We start from the raw sequence: 15133 nt of genomic DNA on the forward strand, positions 1-15133 counted from the left end.
CAGAGCCTGGAGCCTGCTTTGGATTCTGTGTCTCCCTCTCTCTCTCTGTCCCTCCCCCATTCACATGCATGCTCTCTCATAAAACTAAATAAACATTTATTTTTTTATTTAAAAAAATTTTTTTAATGTTTATTTATTTTTGAGAGAGAGAGAGAGAGAGACAGAGCACGAGCAGGAGAGAGGTAGAGAGAGAGGGAGACACAGAATCTGAAGCAGGCTTCAGGCTCTGAGCTGTCAGCACAGAGCCTGATGCGGGGCTCGAACCCACAGACTGGACTGTTGAGATCATGACCTGAGCCGAACTTGGACACTCAACCAACTGAGCCACCCAGGCGCCCCCTAAATAAATATTTAAAAAAGATACACAATTCTATTTAATAGTTTTTACACATATGAATAAAAAGTTATAAAAGCCAATTCCTGGGAGAGTTTTGGGAAGAAAAAACCAGGCAGCTTCATATCTTGCTAGAGACTACATAAATCATCTCTTCCTAGAGTAATTTAGCAAAACAAACCAAGAATCATAAAAATGCTCATCTCCTTTATCAAGTAACTTGCTCTAGAAACTTATTCTAGAGAAATAATTTAAAATAAGAAGAAAAAAAGCATTGGGCACCTGGCGGACTTAGTTGGTGGAGCATGCAACTCTCGATCTCAGGGTCGTGAATTCAGGCCCTACATTGGGCATGGAACCTACTTAAAAAACAAAAACAGGGGCGCCCGGGTGGCTCAGTCCAATAAGCTTTCGACTTCGACTGAGGTCATTATCTCACAGCTTGTGAGTTCAAGCCCCACATCTGTGCTCAGCACAGAGCCTGGAGCCTGCTTCAGATTCTGGGTCTCCCTCTCTCTCTCTGCCCCTCTCCCACTTGTGCTCTGTCTCTCTCTCAAGAATAAATAAACATTAAAGAAGTTTTTCTTAAAAATAAATAAAAATAAAAAACAACAAAACAGAAGGTGCTCAAAGCTACTTATTACAGTGTCATTTGGATACAATTTCCTGCAAATTCTGTACACACAGGAATAACGTCCAGAAATTGAGTTATGATTTTTTGTAAAGCAGTTTTAATGAGACATTTTACTGATTTAATCAAATGTTTAATAGCTGTATTTTTAGTCACTTGTTTAAAATTATGAGCAATATACATGAATCTTATTTAAAAATTTCTTCTTCTACTTAAAATTAAATTCACAAAGACCACTAAATCTCATCACCGTTTTGAGATTTAATATATGCCTCATATCCCTCCCCAAGGGGATTTTTACCTACAAAAGGAAACAAATTTCTGTACTTTACCCAGATCTCTCCACTTTCCTGAAGTGTAAAAAAGGCTCTTATCAAATCTGGAGAGAAATGAGTCAAATGCTATTTTAAAGTGTTTGGTGAACTGTGGTTTTGACAGTTTTCAAAAAACTGGCTATCACTTTCATCTCACACTGAAGCAAAAAGAAGCAGTAAATTCTGAAGCCATAACTCAGATGATTACAGCAAACAGCAAGACAGTCTCAGTGAGCAGAGTAAACTGAGCAGAGACCGAGGAATGGGCCAATCTAAAAGGGCAGCCACAGATAACCTACGTGACTCAGTCGGTGAAGCATCCGACTTCAGTTCAGGTCAGGATCTCGTGGTTTGTGGGTTTAAGCCCCGTATCGGGCTCTGTGCTGACAGCTCAGAGCCTGAAGCCTGCTTCGGATTCTGTGTCTCCCTCTCTCTCTCTGTCCTTCCCCAGCTTGCATTCTGTCTCTGTCTCTCAAAAATAAACATTAAAAAGTTTTTGGAAAAAAAGAAAAAAGGCAATGAAAATTTAAAAAATAAAATAAATAAAGGACAGCCACTCGTCAGGTCCAGCTGCAATGAAGGAAGAAGGGCTGGGGATGGCCAGAACTCTGGTGTTTTCCAGAGCGACCAGAAATCCAGGTCCTTACGTGAAATCTGATTTTCAGATGTTGACAATCAATTTAAACCATTTAAGAAGCAGTGAAGAGTACAAATAAACACATCTGCAGGACTCTCTGGATTGCCAGTCCTTGACCTCTCTGCTCTAGAGTCTTGTTCTCAGCTCCTTCTCCAGGGAGTAGACCCTACGCCTGGATTAGGAAGCACCTATTTTCTGACTTTCCCAAGAGGACCCGATTATTCTTAAACAAACAAACAACCCAAACAAATAATATTGACCCCCTTTAAAATTCCCAAGGGGGCACCGAGTCACAGGAGCACATGACTCTTGATTCTGACCAGGGTGGTGGGTTCAAGCCCCAGGCTGGGGATACAGATGACTTAAACAAATAGACTCTTAAAAAATAAAATCCCCACTGCAAATTCCTGGGTCCCCAAAATAGTAACAATAATGGATTAGACAGTGGTCCTCATATATTTTCCCTGTTGTTCATGGACTTTAAAATGAAATGTTTATAAATATTTCAGCTTAAAATATTCTCCCAGAACAAGGAGCTAATTTTCCAGTCTTATTTTTTAAAAACAGCTGAGGCATATGTCAGTCCATAATGAACTTATGGTCCACTGAGGCACTATACATATATATATTTATTTTTTTATTGTTGCCAGGTTTCATTTTCCTCTTGAAGCTGCTGAGAGACTGAAGCTGCTACTTTTTCATCTGTCTCAGGAACCATCTGATTTCTTGTCTCTGTTTCTCTTTGGGTTATTGTTCCACTCTACTGCATATCCCTTTGAATAACCAATGACTTCCTTCTTTATTAAATTTCAGTGGCTCTTGACAGTCTGCCGACTGACTGTACATCAGTGAACACAGTGAGGGGCTGGCACTTGATCCCTTCTGATGCTTGCTTTCCCTTTGGCTTTTGGACCAGCACACTCTTCTGCCTTTCCTCACACTTTCCCAGTTGGTCCTCGTCAGTCTTCTTTCTGGGTCCCTGTTCATCTATTTTTCCCTCAGCTATTCGCTGTGCTTTGGGTTTTGCCTTGGGTTTCCCCTTCACTTTGGTTGTGCCTTTGGTTTTTCTTTTTCCTACATGCAATATGTCTTCGGCAAATAAATCATGTTTAAAATGGCAGCAGGTGAGGGGCACCTGGGTGGCTCCATCCGTTAGCATCTGACTCTTGATTTAGGCTCAGGTCATGATCTTACGGTTCATGGGATGGAGCCCTGCATCAGGCTCTGTGCTGACAGGGTGAAGCTTGCTTGGGAATCTCTCTCTTCCTCTCTCTCTGCCCCTCCCCGACTCGTGTGCACACACCACGCCTCTCTCTCTCTCTCTCTCAAAATAAACAAACATTTAGCTCTCTCAAAATACATGAATAAACTTTAAAAGAAAAGGGGGGGTGCCTGGGTGACTCAGTTAAGCATCTAACTCTTGGTTTCAGCTCAGGTCATGATCTCATGATCCCCATGAGTTCCAGCCCCACATTGGGCTCCACAATGACTCTGTAGAGCCTGCTTGGGATTCTCTCTCTTCTCTCTCTCTTTCTCTCTCTCTCTCTCTAAACAAATAAATAAACGTTTAAAAAAACAAACATTTAAAAATAATAAATAAAACAAAAGGTGTAGATGAGCTCTTCTAGGAATGAGAGAATACAGAACCAATCCCCATGGAAAATTAACATTTAGACGTCAGTTAGAGGAAGAAGGATCAGTAAGAAGATAGAAGGTGTAGCCAGACATGTAGAAATGTTTCAAGAAGGAGGGTTAGTCAGCGATGTTCACTACTCCTAAGAGGTCAAGTAAGGTACCGGGGTGTCTGGGTGGCTCAGTTGGTTAAGCATCCAACTTTGGCTCAGGTCATGATCTCACTTTCCATGAGCTTGAGCCCCACATCAGGCTCCATGCTCACAGCTCAGAGCCTGGAGGCTGCTTTGCATTCTGTGTCTCCCTCTCTCTGTGCCGCCCCTCTCAAAATAAATAAACATTAAAAATTTTTTTAAAGAGGTCACGTAAGGTGATAATAGAGAAATGTCTACTAAATTTCTTTAAGATTTTATTTTTAAGTAATCTCTACACCCAAAGGGGGACTTGAACTTACAACCCCAAGATCAAGAGTCATATGCTCTACCAAGTAAGCCAGGCAGGCACCCCAAAACATGCCCGCTGAATTTTGCAGCATAGAGACTGTTGGGTGATCTTAGCAAGCATGGTTTTGTGGACTGTTGAGGGCAAAATCCAGATTGTAGTAAGTTGAAGAGTTTCAAAGAAGTAGAGAAGCATAGATGGTGTGTAGATTATGATTTTGAGACATGGAGCAGGGGTGCCTGGCTGGCTCAGTCAGTAAAGCATGTGACTCTTAATCTCAGGTCATGACTTCAAGCCCCATACTGGGTATACAGCTCACTAAAAAAAAAGGAGGAGGAGGAGGAAGAGGAGGAAGAGTAGGAGGAGAAGGAGGAGGAGAAGGAGAAGGAAGAAGAAGAAGAAGAAGAAGAAGAAGAAGAAGAAGAAGAAGAAGAAGAAGAAGAAGAAGAAAAGGAGGAGGAAGAGGAGAAGGAAGAAGAAAAGAAGAAGAGGAGGAGGAGGAGGAGGAGGAGAAATGGAGCAGGATCTGGAGCATATTATAGGGTCAGCTGAGGCTTTAAGGATCAAGAGATATAATGTACGAGAAAGTAATTTGGAAATTGTAACTTGCTACATATGTGTAAAGAGAAATCCAGAAAGAAGATGACTAAGGACACAATCCAGGGGAACACCCTCATTTAGAGAATGGAGTGAAAAAGAGACCCTGAGAAGTATTCAGCTCAAGAGACAGATGAGCACTTCTTGTCTATGTGCTATTCTTCAGTGCTGGGATTCTAAGAAGGAATCTCAGGATTTCCTGACCTCAAGCCCTTTCTGGCACTTGCTGTGTTTCACAAAATACAGCTGTGTATGATCACCTGCATCCAGATAGGCTTGTCTTAAATAGCTATTCCAGGGTCCCACCTCAGACCTACTGAGTCAGAATCGCAGGGCAGGATGCCAAGAATTTGAATAATCTTAAGCTCAGGCTGTGCTGTTTTGAAATGTTTTGTTTATGAAGAATCTGACCATAATTGATAGAACCATTCCTCTCGTGGAGGGTCTGGGTTATTTTCACTTTGTTTCTATGATAGATAATGCCTTTATCGTATACAGTATAGGGATAAGATTTTGGGTTCTAGAACCACACTGCCCAGGTTTGAATCCCAACTCTTATCACTTACTGGCTATAATTTTGGGCAAGCTGTGTAAGCCATCCATGCCTCAGTTTGCTCAGTATCATCATCCTGTATCATTTAATTGATGCAAGGACTAAATGAGCAATTGTTAAGTGCTTAAAAGTGGGGCCTGGCACACGTAAACACTTGATAAATATGGGCTATTATTGTTAATATGTAAATTTGTGAATCTAGAGTCAAACCTCTGTTGAACTATTTCCCCAGGATAAAATTTCAGGTTGGGATGACTGCATATGAGGAACTTAAGAAACAAAGCAAAGAAAGGAAAAAGGAGAAAAACAAAAAAACAGACTCTTAAATACAGAGAACAAACTGGTGGTTGCAGAGGGAAAGTAGGTCAGGGGACAGGTGATATAGATAATGGGGATGGACAGTATACTTATGGTGATAAGAACTGAGTAGTGTATGGAATTGGTGAATCATTTTACTGCACACCTGAAAATTAATAGAACACTGTATGTTAACTATGCATCAATAAAAAAAGATGAAAATGTAAGAATAAAATTAAAATATTGAGGCATGGAGAATATGGTCAATAAGATGGTAATAGCAGTCTTTGGTGACAGATGGTGACAACAATTATCATGGTGAGCACTGAGTAATGTATAAAGCCATTGAATCATTATGTTGTATACCTGAAATTAATATAACTCTCTATGTCAATTATACTTTAGTTGAAAGCGTGTTTTAAAAATATATATCAGGGCACCCAGGTGACTCAGTTGGTTGAGCGACTAACTACAGCTCAGGTCATAATCTAGCGGTTCAAGAGTTCGAGCCCCACATCAGTCTCCCTGCAGTCACTGGAGAGCCTGATTTGGACCCTCTGTCCCCCGCTCTCTTTGCTCCTCCCTCCCCGTGCTCTCTCTCTCTAAAACAAATAAACATTGGCGCACCTGGGTGGCTCAGTCGGATAGGTGTCAGATTCTTGGTTTCCACTCAGGTCATGATCTCACAGTTTGTGAGATCAAGCCCCGATCTGCTGACAGCGCAGAGCCTGCTTGGGATTCTCTCTCTCCCTCTCTCTCTGCTCCTCCTCCATTGTCTGTCTCTGTCTCTCTCTGTCTCTCTCTCTCTCCCTCTCTCCCCCCTCTCAAAAATAAATAAACATAAATAAATAAATAAATAAAAGCAACACTTCTTTTGTTTTGTTTCATTTAAAGATTTCATTTTTAAGTAATCTCCACACCCAACATGGGACTTGAACCCACAACTCTGAAATCAAGAGTCACACGCTCTGCCAACCAAGCCAGCCAGGCACCCCTAAAAGCAACACTTCTGAGACCGCCTATTCTGTAAAGTTTTTGCAGAAGCAAACGAGAGCTCCTCCAATCTTAAAACTGTGTACTCATTCGACAATGTTTACACAGCATGCATTCCAGCAGTATCTTCTGTATACAGCTTTACCAAGGCGTTTCACTCAACATGCTCCCAATGCCAGAGCATTTCTAGCAGATTCTCAGAGAAAAAGACCGCTCTCTCGTGTCATCTGTCCACCTCATTTTCCTTGCCTCTATACCCAGCGGCAAAGCTGACCAAATCACAGGAGAGTAAGAGAACAGAGAAAAGCCAGTCTCGAGATGTTCTCACAAGTGTAAAATGGTTGTTTCAACCGGCAGTGAAAATTCCAGAAATTCTGCATCCAAGGTCATGCAAATACCTTCTTTCATGTCTGAAGATACTTAGAGAGATTCCTCTGCTACATCTCAGGGCTCTTAGATCCGAAATATAACTTTACAACTTTAAAAGCATTTGAGGAGCACCTGGGTGGATCAGTCACTTAAGCGTCCGACTTCAACTCAGGCATGATCTCAGGGTCTGTGGGTTCAAGCCCCTCGTTGAGCTCTGTGCTGACAGCTCGGAGCCTGGAGCCTGCTTCTCATTCTGTGTCTCCCTCTCTCTCTACCCCTCCTCCACTTGCACTCTGTCTCTCAAAAATAACCATTAAAATTTTTCTTTAAAAAAAAAAGCATTTGAGTCATAAGCAAAAGTGTCCATCATTCATTCTCTTGCGCTTTTGCTCACACTCATAAATATTTGCTATCAGAGTGCCAGCAAGGCCGTTTCAACGAGGCGTGTTTTTAAAAACAGTGGGGAAAAAAGTAGGACCATCTGCACAACTCCGTATCCTCTTTCAAAGTACTTCTTTGCTGCCTTTCTTTTTTCTCCAGGCCTTTGAACTTTAAAGGTATTTATTTTGAGGCATTTGAAATGTATAAAATTATATCAACATATTGCTAGACAGTGGGGCTGCCGAGATGTATATGGGTCAAAGCAACCTAGCCAATTTTCAGTCTCCTGGCTAGTACCGAGTCCTAGCAAGGCTTGACTAAATAGAAATATTCCCTGGCTCTCCAGCTGAAAAGTCATGGATAAACATTCATGTGTTCTGACACATCATTAACCCCAAACAGCATTTTTTTTTAATTTTTGAGAGACAGAGAGAGACAGTGCAAGCAGGGGAGGGTCAGAGAGAGGGAGACACAGAATCTGAAGCAGGCTCCAGGCTCTGAGCTAGCTGTCAGCACAGAGCCCGACGAGGGGCTCAAACCCATGAACCATGAGATCATGACCTGAGCTGAAGCCGGACGCTTAACTGACTGAGCCACCCAGGCGCCCCAAACAGCAATTTTAAAACTGAGGCTGACCACAGGCTCTGATCTTGAAAAAATTAAAAGTCACATAATTAAAATGAGAGGCAGTCAGTGTCGCAATAACAGGAATAGAGCCAATATAGAACCCACCGAATGACTACATTCCCAAATCAAGATGGTCCTAGAGGGCTTACTGGGGCACTGGGAGAACTGGGAACACTGGGAACAGACAAAAAGGGGCACAGCCATTTAGCAATGATAAGTTAGTGACCATACGGGTAGGACTCCTACTGAGAGAGGCTCACTTCTAACTGCACACAAAGAAAATTTGTTCTAAAGTGTAGTAGGAAAATTTTTTTATTCTGTAAGTTTCAGGTGTACAACATCGTAAATCGACATGTGTATACGCTACAAAGTGATCACTCCCAAAAGTCTAATTACCATCCAGCACCCTACAACTGACCCCCTTTACCCCTTGTGCTCAACCCCCACCCTCCTTTCCCCTCTGGTAACCACTGATCTGTTCTCTGTATCTGCGAATTTGTTTTTGCTTTGTTTTGTTTGCTTGTTTTCATGTGGTTTGGTTTTTAGATTCTACACAGGAGTGAAACCATATGCTGCTTGTCTTTCTCCTTCTGACTTAGCATAATACCCTCAAGCTCTATCCATGTTGTCGTAAATGGTGAGATCTCGTTGTTTTTTAATTTTTTTAATGTTTTATTTATTTTTGAGAGAGAGAGAGAGAGAGAGAGAGAGACAGTATGAGCAAAGGAGGGTCAAAAGAGAGGGAGACATAGAATCCAAAGACAGCTCCAGGCTCCGAGCTAGCTGTCAGCACAGAGCCCGACACGGGGCTTGAACCCACAAACTGTGAGATCATGAATGAGCTGAAGTCGAACACTTAACCAACTGAGCCACCCAGGCGCCCCGAGATCTCATTTTTTATGGCTAAGTACCATTCCACTGTGTGTGTGCATGTGTGCGCGCGCATGTACGGATCTCCCACATCTCCTTTATCTGTTCATCTATCGATAGACATTTAAGTTGTTTCCCTATCTTGGCTATTGTAACTGATGTTGCAGTAAATATAGGAGCACATATCTTTTCAGATTAGTGGTCTCATATTCTTCAGATAAATACCCAGTGGCAGACTAGCTGGACCATTGGGCAGTTCTAGTCTTAACTTTTTTTTGAGGAAACCTCCATACTGTTTTCCATGGTGGCCTCACCAATTTACATTCCCACCAACAGTGCACAAGAGGTCCCTTTTCTTCACCTCCTCACCAACACTCATCTCGTCTCTTATAGGAGCCATTCCAACAAGTGTGAGGTGACAGATCATCAAGGTCCCGATTGGCATTTCCCTAATAATATGGGAAATTTTGACCTTGAGATGAAGACACCTGGATTCATGTTAATTCATCTCTTTGGGCAATTTAATTTCCTGTTTTCATTTCCCTATTTCAAGAGATGATACTAATGGTTCCTTTATCTGATAATGTCTGTAAAAGCAGAGTGTTTCTAAAGCCAATAAAAAGAAATTAACCCAAAGAAAGATTTGTAGGAGGCCTTTCCCTGCAACTGGGTTTACTTCACTCTATATGTTGGTGAGGACAGGAGCAAGGGAGCTTTTGGGGGGAGGAGGACGGGAGCTATTTTTTTTTTATATGCCACAGAGCAGTGAGCAGACCCATCTGACCAGGCCTTTGGTGTTTCGCCCCCCCTCTTCAGCCCCAGAACTTCCAACCAGGAACACAACTTTGAATCTTGGATTCATTTACCATGAGGCTACTAAAGTAGACCTCTTGCAATCTCTTCTTCATGGTTACAAAATAAAAGGTACCAGGGACCTAAAGCAACACGGCCAAGTAGCTTTCTTTTTATTTCACTCCCTGAACAGCTGAAACATTCTCTGTGGGAAATGCGTATGACGAAGGCACCCGTGTTCTACTTCTCAGTTTTCCCTTGTGGTCTGAAAATTACTAGCAAAATCCCTGCCCACAAGGCTCCACCTACCGGGGAAAAGCCACCTCTACAGGAGACCGTGCTGGGCACAAGGAAGCAGTATTTCCCGGCCTGTTTTGAACTCACAAGGTAAAAATATCTGAATACAAGTCCTACGGGGAGGATATTACCCAATACCTTAGGGCGAAAATGATCAAGGAAGGAAAGACTGAAGAGACCACAGTGCATGTGAACCCGTCATGGCAGCCTGCTGTGCTGTGGCATCCTGACCACACAACACTGCCAGAGAGAAAGAAGGGCACAGTCCAAAGAGGATGGAATGGTTTTAAAAAATAAGCAGCTGCATATTTACGACTTGCAGCATCAACAGCTAAAATAGATGTGGAGGTGGGCGACGTGCTGCTCATTTTTCGTGCCTTCGGCAAATCTCCATAGAAGCTCCATAGAGAGAGAAACTCTCCAGAAGCACTAGACAGACTGGGTATATATTTGGTTAGCTATTCATTCCCTCCTCTAGGGATTTGCATTTTCCAATTACTCTTTTATTATTATTATTATTATCATCATCATCATCGAGAGAGAGAGAGAGAGTGCTACTCAGGGGCGCTTGGGTGGCTCAGTCCGGTGAGCGTCCAGCTCTCGATTTCGGCTCAGGTCATGATCCCAGGGTTGTGGGATGGAGCCCCTTGTCAGTCTCTGTGCTGCGTGGAGCCTGCTTAAGATTCAATCGCTCTCTCTCTCTCTCTCTCTCTCTCAAATTAAAAAAAAAAAAAAAGAAAGAGCACTACCCGTCCCAAAGGAGCACCACTACCAATCCATACTACTAGTATGGGAAAGAGCACCACTATGAACATTTTTGTACACATTTTTTTAACAAATTTCCTCAAAATATGTTACCACGTTAAGGGGCTGGAGCGAGCTTATATGGCTTGTGACATATCGGCAAATTGTTCTTGTGAAGGATTATGATGATGTATCACAACCTCAGCCGTATGACTGTGCCCAAGTCCCTTGTAACCCTGCTCACACTGGATCGTTACCATTTTGATTTCTGCCACCTTTACGAGTAGGTAACGGCAACTTGAAGTGGCTTGAATTCGCATCTCATTTTTATTAAATTAAATTAAAAAGTAAAGGTGGACTCCAGCTTATGCTGACATTTAACAGCCTATTCAAGGTCTCCAAGCAGAAAGTTTCGTTCGAATACCCAGCAAACAAGTGCAACATATCTCTTCATTTCCATGCCCCCCAAACTGACCTCCACCCTAAGCTTGACCCCCACCCACACCCCGCCCAGTGATTCCCATCTTCCTAAACACAGCCATCCACCTCCCAGGCGTTCAGGCTCAAAACCAGGAGCTGTCCCTCCCTTGCCCTCACCTTCAACCATTCAGCAAGTCCTTCCGACCCCACCTTTACCACATTCCGAGGCCACCTCCAGCACCGCTGCTGCTCCTCCTCGGGTCCGTCTGGAACCTGGATGGCCGCCACAGCCTCCCAACCAGTCTCTCCTTGCCGTCCTTGCCCCACAGTCTATGCCAAGTGCCGGTCAAAATGATTTTTTTTTAAACCTCAAATCACATCGTGTCACTCTGTTCAGAACCCTCCAGTGGATTTTCATCATGCTCTGAACAAAATTCAAACCGCTTACCCTCAAAATCCAGCCCCTGCCCACGCGGTTCAACGCACTATGTGCCCCTTCTCCCCTACTGCCCTTGTTCTCTCTCTCCACGCAGCTTTTTTTACCGTTCCTCATAGTTCCACCAAGTTCACACCACAGGGCCCTTGCACCTGCGGTTCCTTCCCTCTGGCTGAAGTGCTCTCTCCCCTAACATTTTCTTGTGGCTGGCTTCTTCTCGTTTCTCACATTTGGCTCAAATGCCACCCCCTCTGAGAAGCCTTCCCAGAACACTATCTTAAATAGCATGACTGTTCCCCGCCTCCATCATGGTGAAGCATAGCACCCCATCTTATTTTCAGGGTGACACTGAAATGCTCGATACCTGCCCCGCCCCCACCCCCGGTCTGGAAGTTCCATGAGGGCCGGCACTGGCATCTGTCTGGGTCACCAATTTATCTTCAGAGCCTAGAATGGTGCCTGCCACACAGTCACAGAACTTCACAGTGCTGAACCTTAACCTACAAAAACACGAATAACAGCCACCTACAGAGGAACTGTGAGATGCTACACAGTAGGCTTGCGTGCTCCTTCGGGCTCCCAGCGCTATCTATCAGGGAGCGAATGTCGAGATCAATCAAGTGTACTTACCAAGTGACAAATCCGTCTGAGACCCTCTGGGGGGGGGCTACAGCAAGGAGTCACCCTCGAAGATCAGCGTCTAGAGAGAAAAAGAAATGAAGACAATTAACTGGAAGCTGAGGAAGCAAACGGCGAGCGTCATGATGAAGCAGACGGTATTTCTGGGTCACAGAAGCAGAAAGGGTTCAAACAGCCTTTCACTCGAAATGAGTGTTCGAAGCCCCTGGAATACGCATCTGGGGCTTTTCAAATGTGCTACTAACTGCTCCCTTCACGAGGGTTGGGACATGCGTAGAAACAGCTGGTTGTTGCCATCACAGGGGCTGCCACAGAGAAGGGTGATGTGCCATTTGGTAATCTGGGGACCAAAGGGGCTAGGGGTCCTGCAGCACCCAGACAGACCTGCACAAGGGAGAATGCTCCACCCCAAATGGCAACGCAGAGATGGCTCAGACCTGCCTTCTAGAACACGTGGAGTGCCTTCGGGGACTTCGGGATTGACAAGATTTTTTTTAAGGATTTTTTTTTTTTTACTCATTTCTTTGAAAATCGGTGCAGGACGGAGAACAGCAAAGCCAACCCAAGTGCTTCTTTGAGGCTCTAGCACAGTGGCCTTCAAAAGCCCAGCCCAGAAGAGAGGTTACCACCTCTGGACAGTGCTCAGAGTCTGGCCATCAGACCGACCCCAGTGACGCCCACGACATCCCCATGTGGCAGGTTTATTCGCCTTTCACAGGGTCAGCTCTACTGCAAGTCCAGCAACTCACTAACTGCACAGTAGGACAAGAAGCTAATCCTACAATCGAATCTTCCCAAGTAGGGGCTCATCTCCCTCGGGCGGTGGTCTGGGTCAGTGGTCAGGTAGGTCCCAGGACAGGGGGAAGGGGGGTGTGGAACATGCAGACCCCCTGCTAAGGGCGTTAGTGCTGCCCAGCTCTGCCTTCTGCAGGAAAGACGCAGACCAAGACTTCTGGCGTTTTAAGAGAAACCGGAAATCCTGGTTTTTATTGAAACCATTCGGTTTTTCTTTATCTTTTTGAAAAATTTTAAATTTTACATAAATCCAAGTTAGTTAACACATAGTGTAACAATGCTTTCTGGAGTAGAATTCAGTGATTCATCAATTACATATACCACCCAGTGGTCAACTCAACAAGCGCCCTCCTTGATGCCCATCACCCATTGAGCCCATCCCACCACCCACCTCCCTGCCAGCAACCCTCAGCTGGGTCTCTGTATTTAAGAGTCTTATAGGGGCGCCTGGGTGACCCAGTCAGTTAAGCGTCTGGCTTCGGCTCAGGTCATGATCTTATGGTTCGTGGGTTTGAGCCCCGCATCGGGCTCTGTATTGACAGCTGGCTCAGAGCCTGGAGCCTGCTTTGGATTCTGTGTCTCCCTCTCTCTCTGACCCTCCCCTCCTTGCGCTGTTTCTCTCTCTCTCTCAAAAATAAATAAATGTTTAAAAAACATTTTTTTAAAAAGTCATATGGTTTGCTTCCCTCTGTTTTTATCTTATTTTTCCTTTCCTTCCCCTATGTTCATCTGCTTTGTTTCTTATATTCCACATCTGAGTGAGAGCACATGATATATCTCTTTCTCTGACCCATTTCTCTTAGCACAATATCCTCTAGTTCCATCTTTCTTGTTTTTTTTTTAAGTAATCTCTACCCCCAACATGGGGCTCAAACTCACAACCCCAAGATGAAGAGCCACATGCCCCACCAACTGAGCCAGCCAGGTGCCCCAAGATCTTGTGATTTTTCACTGTTGACCCCTAATTCAATGGTTTCTTAAAATATTGTGCACACACACCATCACCACCCTCACATTCCCAACTCTCTGCACCTCACCCTTCCTTCTGATGCTGGAGATGACACAGGAAGCCAGTCAACGGCCACCCTCCTCACATGAGTGAATGATGCAGAACCTGGATAAATGGGCCACACTGCAAGTGTGGTGTTTGGCTGGGATTAAATGGAAAGCCCATGACTCATGACAGGAGCTAAGAGGGCCTCTGCAGGCCCTGTCCCCCCAGTGTTACTCCCCCTGAAGTTAGTGCCATTCATCCTCTGATATGTATGATAGCTGGGATTCCCTTGACACCAGGGCCAGCAGGCTTATTTCACTTGTCACTTTTCTCTGTGCTTAACAAGCATCAGGGTAAAAATCCCTTCATGCAACTTACTCCATGCTTCCAGTTACTCTATGCTTTGAGAGACACACTCCGCTGCACAAAAAACAGGGCACAGAAAAATGTGACTCCTAGAATGTCATATTCTTTAAAAAGCAACTGAAAAGGGCCGCCTGCATGGCTCAGTCGATTAAGCGTCCGACTTGGGCTCAGGTCATGATCCCACGGTTTGTGGGTTCGAGCCCCACATGGGGCTCTCTGCTGTCAGCACAGAGCCTGTTTCAGATCCTCTGTCCCCATCTCTGTCTGCCCCTACCCCCAAAATAAATAAACATTAAAAAAATAAAGTGGGTGGGTATAGAGACTTCACTTTAAAGTGGGGGGGTTTAGGGGTCCCACCTGTGTGGCTTGGTCAGTTAAGCATCTGACTTGGGCTCAGGTCATGATCTCACACTTTGTGGGTTCGAGCCCCACACTCAGCTCTCTGCTGTCAGCACAGAGCCCACTTCAGATCCTGTCCCTCTCTGTCTACTCTTGCCCCCTAAAATAAATAAACCTTAAAAAAAATAAAGAGGGTGGGTATAGAGGCTTCACTTTAAAGTGAATGGGTTTAGGGGCACCTGGGTGGCTCAGTTGGTTGAGTGTCCAATTTCCGCTCAGGTCATGATATCACTATTCCCGAGTTCGAACCCAGCATCAGGCTCTATGCTGACAGCTCAGAGCCTGGAGCCTGTTTCAGATTCTGTGTCTCCCTCTCTGCCCATTCCCCGCTCGCACTCTCTCTCTCAAAAAGAAATAAACATTAAAAAAAAATTTTTAATAAAGTGGGTGGGTTTAGGGGTGCCTGCATGGCTTAGTCGGTTAAGCATCCGACTTGGGCTCAGATCATTATCTCAGCTTTGTGGGTTGGAGCCCCACATCCAGCTCTCTGCTGTCAGCACAGAGCTGGCTTTTGATCCTCTGTCCCCCTCCCTCCCAATAAACATTAAAAAAAAATAAAGTGGGTGAGTATAGAG

At 44.3% G+C, this 15133-nt stretch overlaps 1 protein-coding gene across 1 annotated transcript in view; it reads right to left on the reverse strand.

Annotated features, from left to right (window-relative positions):
- The window catches only part of LOC115284032 (A-kinase anchor protein 17B), a 29098-nt gene that overhangs the window by 11825 nt on the left and 2140 nt on the right, over positions 1–15133 (reverse strand). The window contains exon 2 of the mRNA XM_029930599.1: positions 11996–12065. The gene's annotated coding sequence lies outside the window, so the exon portion shown is untranslated. The remainder of the gene's footprint in view (positions 1–11995; positions 12066–15133) is intronic.

Source organism: Suricata suricatta, chromosome X (genome assembly GCF_006229205.1).
Source record: "Suricata suricatta isolate VVHF042 chromosome X, meerkat_22Aug2017_6uvM2_HiC, whole genome shotgun sequence".
Taxonomy (NCBI): Eukaryota; Metazoa; Chordata; class Mammalia; order Carnivora; family Herpestidae; genus Suricata; species Suricata suricatta.